Source organism: Lepisosteus oculatus, unplaced genomic scaffold (assembly GCF_040954835.1).
Source record: "Lepisosteus oculatus isolate fLepOcu1 unplaced genomic scaffold, fLepOcu1.hap2 HAP2_SCAFFOLD_62, whole genome shotgun sequence".
NCBI classification, from domain to species: domain Eukaryota; kingdom Metazoa; phylum Chordata; class Actinopteri; order Semionotiformes; family Lepisosteidae; genus Lepisosteus; species Lepisosteus oculatus.
In genome coordinates, this window is record NW_027168171.1 from 329115 (window position 1) to 345611 (window position 16497).

At 45.3% G+C, this 16497-nt stretch overlaps 8 non-coding genes across 8 annotated transcripts; 3 read left to right on the top strand and 5 right to left on the bottom strand.

Annotated features, from left to right (window-relative positions):
• Positions 1-4297: 4297 nt before the first annotated feature.
• LOC138231997 (U4 spliceosomal RNA) lies at positions 4298-4439 on the bottom strand. Its single transcript, XR_011186955.1, has one exon. It is a non-coding gene; the product is annotated as a U4 spliceosomal RNA (small nuclear RNA).
• A 1170-nt stretch (positions 4440-5609) lies between these two features.
• LOC138231942 (U4 spliceosomal RNA) lies at positions 5610-5751 on the bottom strand. The gene has a single exon (XR_011186899.1). It is a non-coding gene; the product is annotated as a U4 spliceosomal RNA (small nuclear RNA).
• A 227-nt stretch (positions 5752-5978) lies between these two features.
• On the bottom strand, positions 5979-6095 carry LOC138232019 (U5 spliceosomal RNA). Its single transcript, XR_011186978.1, has one exon. It is a non-coding gene; the product is annotated as a U5 spliceosomal RNA (small nuclear RNA).
• Positions 6096-7041: 946 nt separating this feature from the next.
• Positions 7042-7115, top strand: trnan-guu (transfer RNA asparagine (anticodon GUU)). Its single transcript has one exon. It is a non-coding gene; the product is annotated as a tRNA-Asn (tRNA).
• Positions 7116-8459: 1344 nt separating this feature from the next.
• trnas-uga (transfer RNA serine (anticodon UGA)) lies at positions 8460-8541 on the top strand. Its single transcript has one exon. It is a non-coding gene; the product is annotated as a tRNA-Ser (tRNA).
• A 1554-nt stretch (positions 8542-10095) lies between these two features.
• On the bottom strand, positions 10096-10168 carry trnar-ucg (transfer RNA arginine (anticodon UCG)). The gene has a single exon. It is a non-coding gene; the product is annotated as a tRNA-Arg (tRNA).
• A 1192-nt stretch (positions 10169-11360) lies between these two features.
• trnan-guu (transfer RNA asparagine (anticodon GUU)) lies at positions 11361-11434 on the top strand. Its single transcript has one exon. It is a non-coding gene; the product is annotated as a tRNA-Asn (tRNA).
• Positions 11435-15084: 3650 nt separating this feature from the next.
• Positions 15085-15157, bottom strand: trnar-ccu (transfer RNA arginine (anticodon CCU)). Its single transcript has one exon. It is a non-coding gene; the product is annotated as a tRNA-Arg (tRNA).
• Between the last annotated feature and the right edge of the window lie 1340 nt (positions 15158-16497).

Genomic DNA, 16497 nt, shown 5'->3' on the forward strand with positions numbered 1-16497 from the left:
GCCTCTGTAAAAGGAAAGCTGTTGAGCAGTCTTTGAAACAGCTCGGATGAAACACTTGATTGCTTCCATGTGCATCTGGAGCCCACTTCTTATTTTCACTTCACGCCGCCCAAAGCATTTCTAAAACAGGAGATTCGCGTTTGGGAATGCGCCCTGCCCTACAAATAAAACAGGTCTACGGGTCTGAAACCTGCTCCACGGAAAACAGTTCTGTTGCGCTTTTGATCAAAGGGAGATTCTCTGTTCTTACTTTTTGATTACATAACACCCAAAGGGGCTTCTTTGGAGCTGGATTCCAACCAGCATCCTAAAGTTTCTTGGCGGTATCCTTTACAGTCCTCTGTTCGGTCGACAAGGAACAGAAGGGGGCAGCTTTCCTCACACATACAGTGCAATGTACTGTAGTGTTCCCCTTCATTGAATTCGCAGTTCTGCATCAGACCTCTAACTCGTTTCCTTAGCTTGGATTTAAGCCACGAAGCAGGCTTCTACTGTATAAACGTCTAGAGGAATCACAAACTATTTGAGAGGCCATCATCCCAGGGGGAACTGACAAAGTCTATCCCTAAACACCTAGCGCAGTCTCTCGAGAGACTGTCAAAAATCGCTTTCTCCGTTTGTGCTGCAAGTAAGTGAAAACGCGGTCTCAACCCAGAGCCACTTGGCAGCAGTGGCACGTAAATACTGTTACTGCCACTGCTCGATACCGACGTTAGCCTACTATACCATGTTCAGCCACCGCTAGAAAATGTAAGGCTCTAGTACTGGAGCAAACAAAAGGAGGGCCAACGTCGAACGGGCACACATGTCAGACATGGAAACCGACAAGAGTGGGATTTGAACTCATACATGCAGAGCACAATGGATTAACAAGCCATCGCCTTAACCACTCAGCCACCTCGTGAACAGAACTGGGCTGTCCAGAAATGGGTTGGCGCGCTCCAGATGATCTTTTTCTTTTTTTTCCCTCGTACTCGAGGGTCCTTTTCCTGTTCCACATGCGATTTCAACATTTTCCTTGGGAGATGTCAAGCCAGCAAGCCACTGCTGTGGTTCAGTGGCCAGTGTGGAGTTCAGTGGCCCTGTTGTACACAGAAAGCACATTGAGCTCCTTGGACATGAAAAGTTCCAGATAAAAGCCATTTGTCATCCTTTCTCTTGGTGTCGATGTTGCTATTGTATGTAAAGGTGGCAACTTGCTCAGCGAGCAGGCGGAGCACACACCGAATGCAGATGTGTCTGAGTGGCGTGTCCAAGTGGCTGCAAAAGGACAATACTCCCGGGGTGCCGTGGCTTAGTTGGTTAAAGCGCTTGTCTCTTAAACAGGAGATCCTGGGTCCGAATCCCAGTGGTGCATTCTTTGTTCTGTCTTCTCGAACAGAACTGGTCCTTACAGACAACCGCCTACGTCTAGACTTAATTAAATGCAAGTATTCATTTCCTGTCTTGAATGACTTGTTTTTCTTAAAATGGATGCAACTTGCAAAACATGAAATACAAACCTCGCTAATCAGCGCTCGCGGCTGGCAAAAAAAAAAGAAGTCAGCAATGTTTTTTTCTTTAACCTTAAGCCTGCTAATGGAGAAGAAACTAGTCGCCACATCACATACATCCGTTTCAACGATAAGAAGGTAACAACTATCCTCACTCCAGAGTAAATCTCACGTTGAGGGCATATTTTTTTCCACTTTACCATGAGTCGGGCTCAGCTGCAGAGAGGCGAGAGCAGAGCAATGAGGTCAGGGGGACAGGGGAGTCACACGCTGGCAGTTTGAACACGCGGAAGATCACTGAGGGATCCACAGTATGTGGACCCTCCGTGCGCCATCATTCCACACTCCAGACTCTGAATCCTGCCATCCGAGTTAAGATCTCGGCGGAACCTGAGGCGCAGTTCTTTCTTAAAACGTAATCTGGTGAGCATTTCTAGAATCGTACTTGTATAGATGCAGCCTTTAATGTGTTGCTAGGTTAAAATTTATGACTTCTTGAACTTCAGTAGGCAACTGCCCTCTTGATTTCGGATTTAATTTCTTTATTACAGGGGCGCTTTCATGATGACAGAGTCATGTTCAGGTACTTTGCTTGATGGAGGAAGCTCATTTCGGACTCTGTGATCTGATCACCTGGAAAGGTCTGCTGTACTACTACAAGAGAGAAGTAGAGTCTGGAGGAAGGGACAATTTTATGATGCTTTGGAAGGTAATGTTTTTTTTTTCTTTGAAATCGAAATGAATCAGAATATCAGTGCAAAAGACAAACTCTTGGTTTGGTTTAAAGAGATATGGTTTTAAAACAGACAAAATGTAGAAAACAGGTGTTTCTCACTTTTGGAAAAGAATGGACCGGGGATAATATTTTACTAGTTGCAGTGCTAAGCTCACTGGGTTACAGTCCTGCAGTGTCACACCAGGGCCAGTGGTGCAATGGATAATGTGTCTGACGATGGATTAGGAGTTTGGAGGTTCGACTCCTGCCTGGCGCTGGTTGTTTTTAAACGCATCAGGCTACTCCCTTAGTAGCCTGTGCTACTTACTGCATTGTAATCGTACCCAGTAAGAGATTTCCTTCATGTAAATGAACTGCACCTGACAGCTTTAGAAAAACACCTGGGCTCAGTACGGTGCTGAGAGCTCAAGTTGTGTATAATGTAATAATTTAGGTAGAATAGATTCTAATAATATAATGATCCAGTGTGCTGCACTACTTCACTGTTTCACTGCTCTATGCCTTCTGGAAATAAATCCTCAGACTACTTACTGCCCTGGGCATGTACCAATAAATTACAGGAGCACATCTATATATCACTGCGTTGAAGCAGGAGACACAATCACTGCAAACACATCCTAAATACAGTGTTCCAGCACCTTTGACCTCATCCAGAACGTATCATTTCTTGAAAGGAATTGCTGTCCGAATGCACATCTGAATCCCAAACAGAATCTCTAGTAAAATCCGATCATTTGTGAAACAGGTAAATGTCTCAGGGGCCCATTCCTCATTCTCAAGACACATGTATGCAGTACGTACACCATGCATTGAGCAATAGGGATTAAAGACACCACAGGTAAGGTTAGAAGACATTCTGACTATATTCTAAAATATTGGACTCATATTCTTATGATGGCAGACATGAGTCTGTGTTTAAAACCGGGGTTAATGGACATTATATGACTGTCAATTCTGTTTTGTTTTGGAGACTCTTGGCTGCCTATGTGGTACAGTGCAGCGTGAAGAAAACATTTTCCAAAACTGTGTCAGCTCAAAAGTTGTAAGAAAACCTTTCCAGCTGCTTTAACTCTCTTCATTTTTGTCATTTAATTGTCTGTCGGCACTATGTGGCAGCGTTGCATGACAACCCATCTCACCACGGAAAGGAACCTAACAGCTTTTGTAAGAGAGGAGAAAACGACCTGGCCTGTATGGAGATCGAACCCACGACCTTGGCGGTATTAGCACCACGCTCTAACCAACTGAGCTAACCAGCCTCACGACAGCAATCCTCTCTGTGCTGCAAAAAATCGAACTCAGGGAATTTCTTTTGCCCTCCTTTGAATAGAAAGCCGTGTAATTCAGTGTACGGGCTTTCTCGTGCAGTTTCATGGTTCTTGTAACCCAAATCCTACACTGGCGTGAAGTGACCCCCCATTTCACAGCATTTTTCAGCTGATTTAAAATGTACCTAAAGGAGAAGCATTATTGAAGACCATCAATTACCAAGAGCTTTTGTCAAAGGTTTTGGTGGTCATTTTTAATGACCACAGAGCGCTGTGACCTCGTTTTTACATCTCATCCAAGAGACAGCGCCCTTTTACAACACAGCGTCTCCGTCACTATGCTGGGGCATTGGGACCCGCACAGACCTCAGGTTGAGCGCCCCCCCACCGGCACCATTAACACCGCTTCCAGCTGGAAACTTTGTTTTTCCCTGTAGCTCACCCTCATCCGGGTACTGACCTGGCTAACAAATGCTTTGCTTCAGTGGGTTTTCAGTTGCGAGTTGCAAGGGGATGCAAGTGATGGAGCCGCTCGCTGCAAAAGCCACTGCTTTGGCTGGGAATCGAACCAGAGCCTCCCACGTGGGAAGTGAGAATTCTACCACTGAACCACCAATGCTCAGTACCCAGGCCTTCAAAAAAGACGCTTTTTTGGTGCTCTGTTAAAAAAGCGTCGACATTACCTCTTTCAAAAGGCTTCACTTTCCTAGTCACATTCCAAGGCTCATTGAACCCGGGCTGTTTCCTCCAGCGGTATAGTATTGCAGTTAGACAGCACGATGCCTGCAAGACTATGTCACGCTCTGACGAGACTGTCAAAAATTGCTTTCGCCGATTGTATTGCAAACCGGCGGAAGCGGGGTATTGGGAAAAGTTTTCAACTAGCAATAATCGCGCCTCGGCTAAACCTCACAGGCTACGATACTGCCAATGCGCAAATCTGACGGTTGCCAGGCAACCGCGGGGATCCTATGGAAATCGTTATCAATCGTCTCATGGCATGTCGTTGCTGTAACGCTTCATATTTGTCGTCTTCTTCTTCTAGCTTGAGGTTTTGAAGAATTTCATGACAGACAAGGGCTCCGTCGGGAACAAAGGGCGTTGTGAGAAAACCGTTGCTTATTTTCAGCAGCAGAAATACAACCCTTTAAATACAAGATGACAGATAAATGACGAAGGGCATGCCGGGAGGAACTCATGCACTACAGAGGAAAGGGGGCGGGCACGTACAGTTCACATTCAAGCCACAAGTACTCTTCTCGGATGTTGCACAAACAAATCCTAACGTCCTGAAAGCATTGCAGCATGTTTGTGTCCCACTTCCCGTGGCTGCAGGACGACTGACACGAACGGACAAACACAATCTGTGGCGTTTAGTGTGACATAGTCTTGCAGGCATCGTGCTGTCTCACTGCAATACTATACCGCTGGAGGAAACAGCCCGGGTTCGATGAGCCTTGGAATGTGACTAGGAAAGTGAAGCCTTTTGAAAGAGGTAAAGCACTGCACAACGGAACTGAGGGAGAATCTTACAATGATTTCGAATGAATTCTGTATGCGTTAAAAGACAGCTATACACAGAAAACATGCAGGACACTGCTCATGATGTTTCCCGAGCCGAAACACAGTGCGTTTTTCCAAGCCATCTGACAAAGCCCGCCCACTGAAAACTGCAGTAGATCGTGTAAAGACGTTCAACTTTGTAACTACTGCACGCACAGGAAGCAGAATAAATTCCTCTTTTCAAACTGTCAAAGGTTTGCTTTGCGAACGCTGCAGGGCATCGCACAATCTCTTTTGAACGGGGACAAACGATTTCTTATGGGGCGCAGTAAGTACAGACGTTTAAAAAGCTCCACTCATGCCGACGATGCAGCATGAAGAAGCGCAACCTAACGTTTGACAGACAAAAGCCGGGCGCCGCTACGAGCAATATGAAATCAAACTGACAGCACACGGCGTTTCGCGCTGACTCAAAAGTGATCTCGACAGACGCTGTTCTCTGCATAACGCTGAAAGAGCTAAAGAGCGTTTCTGTTGAGACGTAACAAGCTTGTTTCTTTCTACCATGATGTTACCATGACAAAATCTGTCTTTAAACACCTTGCTCAGTCTCTGACGAGACTGTCAAAAATTGCTTTCGCCGATTGTATTGCAAACCGGCGGAAGCGGGGTATTGGGAAAAGTTTTCAACTAGCAATAATCGCGCCTCGGCTAAACCTCACAGGCTACGATACTGCCACTGCGCAAAGCTGACGGTTGCCAGGCAACCGCGGGGATCCTATGGAAATCGTTATCAATCGTCTCATGGCATGTCGTTGCTGTAACGCTTCATATTTCACAGCATATTCCCGCCCCCCAAAGAAAAGAGCGCCAATCAGAGAGGCGGAGACCGAGGACTCGCAGAGCAGACGGCCACAGTCGCCGTAATAAGAGCGATTGTGAGCGGTTTTAGTTTCTCTCTTTGACCAGCCCAGCTGCGCCCCACCCGAAGGCAGGGAAGCACAAAAATTGTATGGAACTCATTCATGTTCCTCTCCATGGAAATCTTTAGTAAAAGGCAAAAGATTTGTACGAGATGAAGAGAAACCAGAGTGCGTGGCTGGACAGCTGCAGGAGCCCAGGCCGCCTTCAAGGCCTCTGCCCTGCCGGTCGTGGTTGGCAATGCACCTGGCCTTACAAACGAGCCAGTGGGGCCCGTTCAGCTCTGGGCTCATCGCCTGCGGCTCTCGGCTTACCTGGCAGGGGAGATACCTTGATCAGCCTGTAGTTAGAGTAGTTGGATTGTTTTCTTGTTTTGTGGAAGCAGTGTTTGTTTTGCAGTTTGAGATGGCAACCTTTGGATCCCGCAAGAATGCTGTACGTTTTGAGCTTTTGGATGACCTCTTCATGGATCGTATGCAGTTCAGCAGAAAAGTGTTACAGAAGGAACGTGGCTTTGAACCTCGGCACTTGGATTTCATCTTCGCTCTCCCAGGTCAGAAAGCATTTGAGGTTGTTTTTGCTACCTATTCTCTGTTTGAACAATGTGTGGATGTGTTTGAGGCAAAAAGAGGGAAAGTTCCTGCCCTTGAGAAGATCAACTTGCAGCCTCTGACACAGAGAGAGAGGAAAACGGTGCATGTTGTTATGTTCTCGGAACTGGCAAAGACGGAGGACATTCACACCTGGCTTAAGCAGTACTGCACCGTCCACCATGGAACTGAGGTTAGAGATGTTGACGGTATAAAAACAGGAGCAAGGAAATTCGAGGTTCGCTTGCTACCGGACAATGTAAATGGAGGCTTAAGGCACCTGCCCTCTACAATCCGGCTGGGCGCCTGCAATGGCTATGTTTTTTATGTGGGACAACCAAAGGTGTGTCGGCGCTGTGGTGTTGTGGGACACCTGGCATCGTCCATACATTTCAAAATCCATACAGCTTGTGAAAGATGAAATCCATTTCTTGGTTGTCAGTGGAAAAAGATTGCCGGCTGCAAGAAGCGCAAGTGATTGTTTTCTTTGACCATAAACCTGCAAATGTAGGGAGCACAAGTGGCTGTCAGTCTCTGTGGCGCAATCGGTTAGCGCGTTCGGCTGTTAACCGAAAGGTTGGTGGTTCAAGCCCACCCAGGGACGCATGTCTCAGTTTTTCCAATGTAAACATCATCACCGCTAAAGAAGATGGCGCAGAAGGCTCCACAGTCGAAACGTTGTGCTTCTTTTCTTCTCTTTTCAGCATGGAGTAAACCTTTGCTTGATCCTTTGCAGCCTACGCATGCTGACACAGCTACCTTTCTCTTAACGCGCCTCAATCATTATTCACCAAAACCATCAGCAGAATGTGTCGCCTTTGTGGTGATGTCACTCCTCTGCTTCACAAATGTCCTTAGTGACGGACCATTTCTTTCTGCCATTTTTCCGGAGCGGTTATTGATTGCTCCATCATTTCCCTCATACTTTCCATCCCTAGATTGAAAAAAAAAAAAACAGAAACAGGCTGACAGGACGACAATCAAATTGCAAAAACTCATCAAAGCACTCGATAGAGTATTTGAATCCACAAGTAGCTACGAGCAACTTTGTCCTGGCTTGCATGAAAGTCGGAAATGTCATGAATGCAAAACTAAACCACAGCTTAAAGAGGAGCTCCAACTCAGTGCCATACTAATGTAAACGAAGTAATACTAAGACATGTTCTTATGGATTTGTCTTACCTTGAGATATGTAATTGGATTTCAGGATTAACTTCCTCATTCAATGTACTGGTGATTCTTTGCCTGGTCAGTACCTGGGTGGGAGACCTCCAGCGAACAATTAAGCTTGCTGCTGGAAGTGGTGTTAAGAGACTCTTAGGATCTTCCAGAGGTGTCTGTCCAATAGCACTAGTTGCCTTAGAGCTGGCTCAAACATTGCTCAAGAGTCTACCTTTCACAGATGCGCAAAGATGAATGATGGGGGTGCACGCTTCAAGGAGCCTTCCAACTGTAGGGACCGATTAGAGACGATCCGTAGCATGTGTTCGTTTCCATATACGCCCCGTGTCTCAACGGTAGGACAGAGTCAAATACTGCCTCGACACGTAACAGCGTTATATTAAACCGCAGGACTTGAGGGCTGTTTTGTTTGAATGTTCAAGGCATTGGTAAGAGCGTAGGTCAAGGGCCATTGGTGCATCTCCTGTAACTGGAGTAAAAATGCTATTCAAAGTGCAGTGACTAAAATCGTCGTCCACATGTCTCCGTTGTTGATTGCTTTCTGTCTAAGAACGTTCTGTTTTCATGTCCGAACGGGGAGACTTTATCATTCCAACTTGAAGCCACCCTTAAGTCCTCTGAGGTGTGTGTGTGTGTGTGCTTGCACGTATGGCGTAAAAGGTTTCTTAAACGGAGAGCGAACTTGAAAAAAGTTGCCTCCACTGCCGCCGCCGCCTCGCACTCCCTGTTCGATTGTAGCAAGAAGGCAGCGGCCGCAGTGCTCGCTGTAGTCGTGGCCGAGTGGTTGAGGTGACAGACTTGAAATCTGTTGGGGTCTCCCCGCGCAGGTTCAAATCCTGCCGACTACGGCGTCCTTTGCATTTGGTTGCGTGCGTGCGTGTAAAAGGACCAGCGCCGTTTAGTTTTCGCTGGGACCTTTAACACTCTAAATCGCCTGGACCCGCAGCCTGTGAAATCGATTCTTCAGCACCCACGATGGACGCTTTGCCGCTGGACACAGATAACGATGCTTTTCTGCAACGAGCTTTCCAGCTGAATTTTCTCAGCAGCTCCGTACTGAACCTGTTCTCCATTGCAACATAGCGGAGGGTCGTCACGTCTATAGCAAGGCTGTGTAGGACCGCATACGCCACAGTGACTTGTACACAGACCACATGAAAGGCAAGCAAAATACACTTTTAAAATTCCAAAGACTCACAAGGTCAGAGAAACAGCGATGACCTGAACAGATCTGTTACAGAAGTCTAGGTTGACCTTTTTAGAGCTGTAATTGCATTTTTGTTTAATAGAAGATCAAATCTACTCGCATGTACCAGCACATTACAGTTTATTGATGTTAATTCTGTTTAAGTAATAAGATTGCTAACGATGTTGGACTTTAGCCGGTGTTTTTTAGAACAAATTGCTTACACTTCTGTAAGGAATACCCAGTACGTGCCTTTGTCAGTCATTGCTCACCATACCTGTAACTTTCTTATCTAACTCACTTCCTCAAATGGTGAAGGTCCACAAACATAAATGAAAAAAAAACCCTTGTTGTAGATGAGGTGCACAAAAAAGCAGCCCCTGATAGTGTATAACACATTTATACTATTGCAGAGACACATGTAACATATATATACTGTATATATATATGAAACAGAAATAGAAACAGAAACAGGAATCGCTTACTCACCTGGAGAATCTCTGTAGGAATATCTAGCATTTATCAATGGAAATAAAAGCTGCTTTAATACAGTGCATGTTCAAACTCAAACCCTCAGCTGCTGTTCTTGTTTGTTTTGGGACAAATTGCAACTGAGCATCGCATGAGCCGTTACGTACCCTTATCTGTTAGGGAATTTCAAGGGAGGAGTTAGGTCAGAATGGGTAGGCTGCAAAACAACAAGTAAAGATTTATTCCAAGATGAAACGTTGTGGCGGTTTTCTTATCTTTTCAGCATGGACTAAACTTTTACGTGTTCCTTATATGCTATATATGTATATATTAGCACCAATGTCGTTCTTAAAAACTAACATGAAATTGTCAGGGACATTCAGCTATATACAAAGACGAGACAGACAAAGTAATAATTCTGTATTAACGTGGCCTACATATTGACGCAATGGTCGAACTAACTGACATGTTCTGATTCAGATCCCCTGCAGTTCATGCCAATTAGAACAATAGCAATGCTGAGTCCTCCCCACCCTACTGAGCACAAATTCAGCTGCTCTCCAGTTCTGTTCTGCATGTTTTTTCATTGCATTTGAGCTCGGAGCTGGAGATGATCTCCATACAGTTCTGTGTTCACCAGCCCGCACTTGCGTGCTAATTTACGGGTTGTGGCAAATGCTTTTCTATAGTTCACATACATGACGCCAACCTGTTACCGAGGAACCTGAGAGGTTTAAAAGCCTCACGAGCCAGGCAGGACTCGAACCTACAATCTTCTGATCCGAAGTCAGACGCGTTATCCATTACGCCACTGGCCCATAGAACATGCACTTGCACTCCACCACAGAGAGCTCTACACTGCTACTAGTAGTACACTTCCCCATCTAAATTTTCACAGCAAGAAACTTGTGTTTCCTACTATTTTTATCAGGTTTAAAATATCATCTCCTTAAAACAGAAAAAGTGTTGATGTGTCGTGCTGAAATTCCGATTGATTTTGAATTCAAAGAAAAAGGTTTTCTTCCAAAACACCATGAAATTGTCACATCTTGCAGACAATAGGTGTATTCCATGTTGAAAAGAGAAGAAAGAAAACCATGGAGCCTTTTACAGGTGTGAGGCTTCTTCAGGTGTGAGAAGACCTCACAGTCGAAACGCTGTGTTTCCGTTCTTCTCTTTTCAGCATGCAATAAACCTAGTACTTGTTCCTTTTCAGCCGAGGCATGCTGACGTAGCTACCCAGCTGAACATCTTGCAGACTCTACAGTACTTCTCTCCTGTAGAAGTAAAGCAGGGCTTGCTGGGTGAGCTTTTGCTCCAGTAAATTAGGTCACGTGTCATGTTAAATCACTTCTTCTAAACACAACATTTGCTGGTGCTAGCTTTCCCCATGAAAAGAGACATTTCCCTTACAGTACATGACATATCGTTTTTATTCTATCAATAAGTATAGAAATTAAACAAAAGAAAAAATGGTGTCGCCAAAGAATGCACAGCTCTGTCGCCTTGGGGAGGTGTCAAGGGCATTGAGCTCCTTGGACATGAAAAGTGCCCGATAAATGCCATTTCTCATCATTTCTCTTGGCGTCAGTTCTGCTATTAAATGGGACGGAGGCAACGGGCTCAGAGAGCAGGTTAAGTGCACACCGAACGCAGATGTGTCCAAGTGTCTGTAAAAGCGCGGTGCTCTGCTGGCGCTGTTCCCTAGTGGCTTAAAGTGCCCGCCTAGTAAGCAGGCGATCCTGGGTCTGAATACCAGCGGTGCCTCTCTCCGTGTCTTGTTGTGCCGAATGTATCATTTCAGACAAACATGTACAGCTTGGTTCAGTTTAATGCAAGAATTCATTTCCTTTCTGGAATAACTTGTTTTTGAAGAAATCCATACAGCTTGTGAAAGATGAAATCCATTTCTTGGTTGTCAGTGGAAAAAGATTGCCGGCTGCAAGAAGCGCAAGTGATTGTTTTCTTTGACCATAAACCTGCAAATGTAGGGAGCACAAGCGGCTGTCAGTCTCTGTGGCGCAATCGGTTAGCGCGTTCGGCTGTTAACCGAAAGGTTGGTGGTTCAAGCCCACCCAGGGACGCATGTCTCCGTTTTTCCAATGTAAACATCATCACCGCTAAAGAAGATGGCGCAGAAGGCTCCACAGTCGAAACGTTGTGCTTCTTTTCTTCTCTTTTCAGCATGGAGTAAACCTTTGCTTGATCCTTTGCAGCCTACGCATGCTGACACAGCTACCTTTCTCTTAACGCGCCTCAATCATTATTCACCAAAACCATCAGCAGAATGTGTCGCCTTTGTGGTGATGTCACTCCTCTGCTTCACAAATGTCCTTAGTGACGGACCATTTCTTTCTGCCATTTTTCCGGAGCGGTTATTGATTGCTCCATCATTTCCCTCATACTTTCCATCCCTAGATTGAAAAAAAAAAAAAAACAGAAACAGGCTGACAGGACGACAATCAAATTGCAAAAACTCATCAAAGCACTCGATAGAGTATTTGAATCCACAAGTAGCTACGAGCAACTTTGTCCTGGCTTGCATAAAAGTCGGAAAATGTCAAAAAGAAAAAGATGGTGGCTTTTTCATATCTGTTCTTTTATTTTTAGTTCGTTGGCTCTTCTGTCCATTGTCCTCCTGCCTGGCTCTTGACCTGTGACTGTCTGAACGCACACATTAGACTTTCAGGCGGGGGATTTGTCCTGAGCCTCTGTGAAAGACCCACCCACCCCCATAAATAACTGCTCTAGAAACACATGAATGCAAAACTAAACCACAGCTTAAAGAGGAGCTTGTCATGACCGCCAGGCAGTTAAGACCAACTCTTAAGCAATCTAAACAGCACCAGCAGCGGGTGATTATTAACAAACGCCGCCGCACGAGTTAACCCACCTGCACACACTCCACCGTGCGGTACGCAGTGCTATTTTTACCATCTTTACCTGCTTCCCGCTGGTATTGAGTCTACTCCTTGAGAGCTCTACCTGGCGTTTTTTCCATTACCTCGTTTATTCTGGATATTGGACTCCCCTTCTGCCTTTTCGACTTTGGACCTCGCCTCTCACCTCGGACTGTTTGCCACCAGTGTTCTCCCTGGATTACGACTTACCTTACGCCTCTTGACCACGAAACAAAGCAAAGCAGAGCAAAACAAAATGAACAAACGAAAACCCTCACGTCCCGCACTTGCATATAACGCCGTTACGTGCCCAAACGGTATTGTACGTCATCCTAGCACTGCACCCCGGGGCGTACGGTATATGGGAACTAGCACACACCACGAATCGTCTCGAATCACTCCCTACAGCTGTAAGGCACCTTGAAGCATGCACCCCCAACATTCTTCTTTGCGCATTTGTGAAAGGTAAACTCTTGAGCAAACTCTGAACCAGCTCTAAGGAAACTAATCTGATTAGACGTTACTTTGACTCATCTTTTAAGGGACCCTTGTTAATTGGAGAAATCAATGATTTCGAATGAATTCTGTATGCGTTAAAAGACAGCTATACACAGAAAACATGCAGGACACTTCTCATGATGTTTCCCGAGCCAAAACACAGTGCGTTTTTCCAAGCCATCTGACAAAGCCCGCCCACTGAAAACTGCAGCAAATCGTGTAAAGACGTTCAACTTTGTAACTACTGCACGCACAGGAAGCAGAATAAATTCCTCTTTTCAAACTGTCAAAGGTTTGCTTTGCGAACACTGCAGGACATCGCACAATGTCTTTTGAACGGGGACAAACGATTTCTTATGGGGCACAGTAAGTACAGACGTTTAAAAAGCTCCACTCATGCCGACGATGCAGCATGAAGAAGCGCAACCTAACGTTTGCATTCCTAGCAAATTCCTTTTATTTTTTGATAAATAAAGACAGTCTTGTTTAACAAACAACACACACAACATTTTACATTGTCAATTCAATTCAAATCAATGTATTTCTATATAGCGCCTTTCACAACAAGGTTGTCCCAAGGCACTTAACAATGCAAGTTGTTAAGAGCCTTGTGTCTAATATGCCGCCTAGGTAACGTGCTGTCTCTTTGAGGCAAATGTTTAAATCCTCTGAGTTAAGTGCTGAAGTTATAGTAGTCCTATCAGTATTGTTGCCTCCGATCAACAGATCCTCATTTTTCTCAGAGTTGAGTAACAAAAAGTTTTCACACATCCAAGTATTTCCTTCCTTAATGCATTTAACTAAACTGATAATAGAAGAGTTGTCGTTTGGTGTAAACAAAATGTTTATTTGAGTGTCATCAGCATATGAATGAAAGTTCATATTATTTTTTCATATTATCCTACCTAGCAGCAGCATGTAGAGAGAGAGAGCAATATTGGTCCCAGCACTGATCTTCTGGTACCCCAAATTGAACTGGTGACATTGATGAAGCAGTACAATTATTAGATATTTGAACATAATGAAAACGATGAGTTAAATGTGAAGTAAACCACTGAAGGACGGTTCCAGATAAGCCAACCTCAAACTCAAGCCTGTGTAACAAAACAGAGAGGTCAACCGTGTCAAAGGCAGCTCTAAGATCTAGAAGCACAAGCACTGTTGCATTCCCCGCATCAGTAGCTAAGAGAATATCATTTACGACTCTTGTTAATGCAGTTTCAGAAACCAGACTGAAATTTCTCAAGTATATTATTTGAATCCAGATACGATTGACGTTGGGCAACAACTATTCTCCCAAGACTTTTAGATTGAAATGGGACCTTTGAGACAGGCCTGTAGTTGTTAAGAACTTGTGGATCCAAATTTGACTTCTTAAGGAGCGGTCTAACAACCACTACCTTAAATTGATCAGGTACAACGCCTGACGCAAGCGATGCATTCATCATGCTAATTATAGGTCCTGCCAGTCCTTCGAGGGAATCTTTGACTAGCTGAGTGGGGATGGGATCTAGCGAACAGGTGGTTGACTTTGTCTTACGTCTGTGTTCATGAGTCCACCATAAGAAGAAATCTGAACAGGAGTGGTGATCATGCGAGGTCACCATGGAGGAAACCACTGCTCTCCCCCCCAAAAAAACCACCACTGCCCCTCTCAAGTTTGCTAAAGACCACATGGATGTTCCACAGCAACTCCTGGAACAATGTTCTGTGGACAGACGTGACAAAAGTTGAAAGTTAAAGGAGTACATCAACAACAGAGTGGCTGAAACAGAAGAAATTCCGTATTTTGGGATGGCCAAGTAAGAGTCCTGACCCCAATCCCATTGAAGTACTGTGGCGTGATCTGAAGCAGGCCGTTCAGTGCAAGACATCCCAAAAATATACATGAACTGAAACAGTTTTTCATAGAGGAATAGGCCAAAATACCTCCTAACCGCTGCTCAGGTCTGACCAGCCGCTACAGAAAGTGGGGGTTGAGGTTTTTGTCATAAAGGAGGTTCCACTAGCTCCTTAATATAAGGGTTCACGTACTTTTTCCATCAATGACCTTGATTGTTTAAACCATTTGGTCAATAAAGAAACAGCAATGTCAAATGTTGGGCGTGTGTTGTTTGTTAAATCACACTCTCTTTATTAATTATTATGACTTAGATAAAGATAAGATCACATGTTAGGAGCCATTCATGCAGAAATCCACATCATTCCGAAGGGCTGTTTACAAAAGTTTTTCTCCCAACTGTATGTGAGAGAAAAGCAGAGACGCTCACTGAGTAAGGTGGGGTTGTAGCTTTGCAAATCACAAGGACATTTGTATGCTCAAAATGGGACAGGAGCACCCCAGATGGGACTCGAACCCACAATCCCTGGCTTAGGAGGCCAGTGCCTTATCCATTAGGCCACTGGGGCACACTGGGGAAAGTTAGGCAGCAGAAGGTTTACTGTGACCTGAGAAGGACCGGCATCCAATCACGGTGGTACACACACACACACGCTCTCACTCATCTGAGCTACACGGCTACCAAGATGATCTCAGGTGCGCCGAGCTGGTACGGAACATATTGAACTGATCGACGGCGAATTGTCTCTCAGACAGGCTTTTCACCTCTAAGCTCCCTGACTGACAGTGATCAGCTAGGTAGTGAAACAGTCAGCTGCTTCTAAGCCTTAAACAGCTGCATCGCGGCGCTTCCACAGAGAGATGATTTGAAAGCCAAACATCGCCCATTGGGAACACCTTACTATCACTAGTTTAAGAGACTCTTAAGGTCTTGCAGAGGTGCCTGTCTAATAGCATGCGCTTTGCAAGCTATAGGTGTTTAGGCTGAGGCAGAATGCCTGTTAACAAAATGTTTTTCTAAAGGGGCCTCGCACTCTTTTCCAAGCAATGGTCACCATCCCCACCGAGTGTCACAATGTGGTCATGTCCTAGGACATCACCTGTTAGTCTCCATTTGTCTGCCACCAACACTTTAGGTTACGGGGTCACAACCGCACCCCGGAGACCAGAGGAGCCGTTGGCGTTCTGGCGGCGCAGATTGGGCTGAAGGTGGGGCGCTTGAATCTCGCTGTTGGAGGCCGTCTGAAACTGACCCAAGCCTTTCCCTTGAATTAAATGTAAATAAGAAATGAACCCCAGATGCACATGGAATCAATCACGTGTTTCCTTTGAGCCGTTTCAGAGACTGCTCCAGAGTTTACCTTGCACAGATGCGCAAAGATTAATGATGGGGGTGCACGCTTCCAGGCGTCTTACAACTGTAGGGACTGATTAGAGACAATTCGTAGCTTGTGCTCATTTCCCTCTATTCCCCGTGTTGCAGTGGTAGGATGACGTAAATTCCTGCTTCGACACATAACGGGATTATAATCAAGTGCAGGAGCTGAGGGCTTTAGTTTTGTTTCGTTTTCCATGGCGTTCGTAAGCGCGCAAATCAAAGGCAAATTCCTGCGTCTAACACGAATGTAAATGCTTTTGAAAGTGCAGTGTGGTGCAGCTTGTAAAATCCTTGTCCACATTTGTGGTTTGTTGATGTTTGTTCTGTCTGCCAAAGTTGCATTTTGACATCCGGACGGGGGGACTTTAACATTTGAAGCCACCTCGCAGTCCGTGTTTGATTATAGGAGGAATGCGGCGGCGGCGGGCTCGCTTTTGTCGTGGTCGAGAGGTTAAGGCGATGGGCTCGAAATGCGTTGGCGACTCCCCGCGCAGGTTCGAAACCTGCCGACTCCGGCGTCTGCCGTACGTC